This window comes from Falco cherrug, chromosome 14 (genome assembly GCF_023634085.1).
Source record: "Falco cherrug isolate bFalChe1 chromosome 14, bFalChe1.pri, whole genome shotgun sequence".
NCBI classification, from domain to species: Eukaryota; Metazoa; Chordata; class Aves; order Falconiformes; family Falconidae; genus Falco; species Falco cherrug.
In genome coordinates this window covers 11448593-11452802 of record NC_073710.1, presented here as the reverse complement: position 1 = coordinate 11452802, position 4210 = coordinate 11448593, and positions in this window count along the sequence as shown.

Below are 4210 nucleotides of genomic sequence, written 5' to 3'. Positions count from 1 at the left end.
GGGCGGCCGCCTGCCGCCGCAGCCCCATGGCCGGCCCGCGCTCCGCGCTCCGGGGCAGGTGGAGGAGGACAGACCGCAGCGCCGCCGCCGCTCCGCCGCCGCCGCCCCACGTGACAGGCCCGCCGTGCAGCTGCGGCGGCCGGGCCGGAGGACGAGGGGAGCGCCGCCCCGCTCCGCGCCGCGCACACCTGAGGGGCCGCCGGGCGGCGCGGGCGGAGCGCGGCCCGGGGCGGAAGGGAAGGCGAGGGCCGAGCCCGCCCGCACCGCGCCGGGCCGCCGGGCTTCCTGTCGGGCAGCGGGCGCCACGCTCCCGCCGCGCCCCGGCCCCCGCCGCCGTGGCGCGCCCCGGCCCCCGCCGGGCGGCAGCGCGGCTCCCCGCTGGGGCTGCCCCCGCGCCGGGCGGGCTGCGAGGAGCCCGCGGCCCCATGGCGGGAGGCCGCGCCCAGCGCCGCCGCGGCCCGCCGGCCCCCCCTGCCGGGGAGCTGCCTCGGCCCGGCCGGGCCGCCGCGTCCTCCGCCGAGGGGCCTCCCTCACCGCGGCGGCGGGGGCTCGGGGGGCAGCCGCGGGGGCTGAGCGGGACGTGCCGACAGCGTGCGGGGGCAGCGGGGCCTCCGCCGAGCTCGGCCGCCCCCGCCGCCCTCCGCTCCCTGCGCCGCGGGCCCCGCCGGGAGCGGGACGAGCCGGCTGGCCGCACGCACGGCGTTACCGGCCCCGCGGCCCCCGGCAGCGCCAGCCACGCGAGCCCACCCCGTCCCGCCGGGAAGGGTCGAAGCCCCGTGTGTTTACAGCAGGCGGCAGGACGGCGGAGTTAGCCGGGCGCTCCACCAGCAGAGCAGCACAGATGAAAGATGCCCTCGCTCGGGTGACAAACTGCTAAACCCGCCCGGCTCTGCCTCCTGTCCCCTGAGCCCTTGGGCTGTCACCGCTGGCAGGTGTCACCGCTGGCAGGTGCCGCCGCCCGCCCAGCCCCGGTGCCGCCAGCAGCGGCAGAGCGCTCGGGGCAGCTCCGGTTCCTACGCTGCACAAACAGGGCTGTGCTGCTGGGCGCAGCTTAACCCTCCAAGACGAAGATGAGGTCTTGATGTGTTTCATATAAATACAGAAATATTTCCCGACGTGCTTAAAAAAAATCGCATCTTTGCGACCTGGGGCAGTATCACAAGAGATACCAGATGTGCAGCCTGTGGGTATGTACAACAGAAACTCTCCGATCGCCAAATTAAATATTGATTGGTAAAACCACCATCACAAAATGATCAATAACATACATTATTGTACCCAGTTTCCTACGAAAGGGATGCAATTCCCAAACAAAATCCAGGTTTAAGGGGTTGCCATCCACCATCGAGGTGTAACCGTGCTAATCACACGCGCACACGCACCCCCACACCCCACTCGGACCCACACGTGCCGGCTGTGGGTGCAATTCAGTTACACAAAACGGGGCTCTGTGATTCCCTCCTCAGCTGGCCCCAGGCTCTGACTAGACCTGGTGGAGTGATCGTATTGAAAGGCCAGCGTTCCTGGGCAGGAATCGGAAAAGAGATTTCAGGAAGAGGAACCGAGATGCTGAGATAGAGCTGAGGCGTGTGCTAACAGTGCACATCGCCTTCAAGCAGCACACACCCCCCGAAGAGATGCGACAACATAAATTACAGTTGCTGTGCTGTACGGAAAGCTTTGCGCTGTTTCAAACTTCTGATTGTCATCTAAAGAGTCAGGTTTAAATCAAGTACTGCCCCAAACCGGGTTAAAAATAAGCATGTGCAAGGATGCTAATGAGCTTGTGTGATTACAAAAGCGGCCGTGGGGAGGGAAGTGAGGGGCTGTGAGGGGAGCTGGGCTTCCCCAGCCCCTGACGGGTGACGTGCCCGGCTGGGTACATCACCAGGGCTCTCATACCAAAGGCCCCTTTGACGCACACCCCGGTACACATTCGGACAGGTATTTCGGATATTTGTTAAATACTGCATGCCCCATCGAGGAAAACAGCAGCACAACTCTAAACGTCTGTTTGTATGGTTAAAATATGACAGAGAAGCATGCTTAATTTGCCTGGGGTGTCGTGCAGTTTAAATATATTAATTAGAACTATGATCCTCATTTTCCTGTTAGCTCATGAGTGCAATTTTAAGCACATAGCTCAGTTAAACAAATACTTTCAAATGTGTCTACAATAAAACCATTCCACAGAGCTATGCTCATGGCACTAGATCTTGTTTAAAATTAATCCACTCAGCAGAAAGTTTCAGAGTCAGATTTGGCCAGGGAAATAGAGAAAAAGACCAAATTATAACATGGGAAAGGGAACACGAGGTAAGAAAGAAAGAGATGAGAAAATACCAGGCCAGGCTGAAACTCTTTTAGGGCAACAGCAATGACAGATGCTGTCTGGAGCATCTACGGGAAGCAGATAGTGTTGGATGTAGGAAGCACATGGAAGCTGAAGCACAGACTCAGCTTCCCTTTTGCTGATTCTTATTTGATAATGAAAAACACTGGCGGAGCGGTGAAACAGAGGGCTAAGGGCTTTAATGCCTGGAAACACCACAGTTCACCAAAGGACATCTGTCAGCACACCAAGATATTACTTTAGGCCTTTTTATTTCAACAATATAAAGTGTGGCTACAGTAGTATCTCGGGGGCTCAGGTGATCCTTATCCTCACTGAGCTACAGACTTGTGCCTTATCTTAACAGCCCGTTGATGGAATTATAATAATTGCAATTCACATTTGTCTATCACTCTGGATCTTAATGGATGCCTAATGGATGATTGGCCTGAGGATCACGTCCTGTCTACTTGGGATGAGAGAACTGGATTTTAAAATAAATACTTCTGCTATGCTAAAGATGCAGAAATAATAAGTGGATCAATACAAACCAAGTTTACCTGTAGGTGAGAAGGCCCCGCACGCAGCACAGAGGTGACCTGGCTGTTCTGCAGATGCAGCCTGCTTTACAAGTACATGTATCTGTGCAGGTTTTAAGTAGCATAATAAATCCCACAACATTTTCCACAACTAAATTCTTCTTTGGATTGATGTGCACATGAAGACTGGTGACAAGTGTCATTCCTCAGGGGTCAGTATTCGGACCGGTGCTGTTTAACATTTTTGTTGATGACATGGACAGTGGGATCAAGTGCACCCCTGGCAGGTTTGCTGACGACACCAAGCTGCCTGGTGCAGTCAATGTGCTGGAGGGCAGGGATGCCGTCCAGAGGGACCTTGACAGGTGAGCCTGTGCAAACCTCATGAAGCTCAACAAGGTCAACTGCAAGGTCCTGCATGTGAGTCGGGGCAGTCCCAAGCACAAACACAGGCTGAGAGTGGATTGAGAGCAGCCCTGAGGAGAAGGACTTCGGGGTGCTGGCTGAGGAGAAGCTCAGCATGGCCCAGCAACGTACATTTGCAGCCCAGAAAGCCAACAGCACCCTGGGCTGTAGCAAGAGAAGTGTGACCAGCAGGCTGAGGGCTGTGATTGTCCTGCTCTGCTCTGCTCTCCTGAGACCCCACCTGCAGTGCTGGGTTCAGCTCTGGGGCCCCCAACATCAGAAGGACACGGGCCTGTTGGAGCGAGTCCAGAGGAGGCCACAAAGATGACCGGAGGGCTGGAGCAGCTCTCCTGTGCAGACAGGCTGAGAGAGTCGGGGTTGTTCAGCCTGGGGAAGAGAAGGCTCCGGGGGGACCTTAGAGCAGCTTCCAGCACCTAAAGGGGCTGACAAGAAAGCAGGAGAGGGGCACTTTACGAGAGCACGTAGCGCTAGGACAAGGGGGAATGGCTTTGAACTGAAAGAGTGTAGATTTGGATTAGATATTAGGAAGAAATTCTTCACTGTGAGGGTGGTGAGACACTGGAAGAGGCTGCCCGGAGGAGCTGTGGATGCCCCATCCCTGGCAGTGTCCAAGGCCAGGCTGGATGGGGCTTTGAGCAACCTGCTCCAGTGGAAGGTGTCCCTGCCCATGGTGGGGGGCTGGAACTAGGTGATCTTTAAGGTCCCGTCCAACCCAGCTCGTTCTATATATCTAGGATTCCTAATCTAACCAGTCAATTCTTAAACCTTTAATGGGCCCATGATTGTAAAATCATTTCGTCTGGGTTTTTGAGCAGTAATCTTCAAATTATGGGTCTGTAACAGCAATAATGAAATGTATCATAAAAGAGTTTTTCCTCAGTGACTCTATTATTGTAATAAAATAATGTATCTA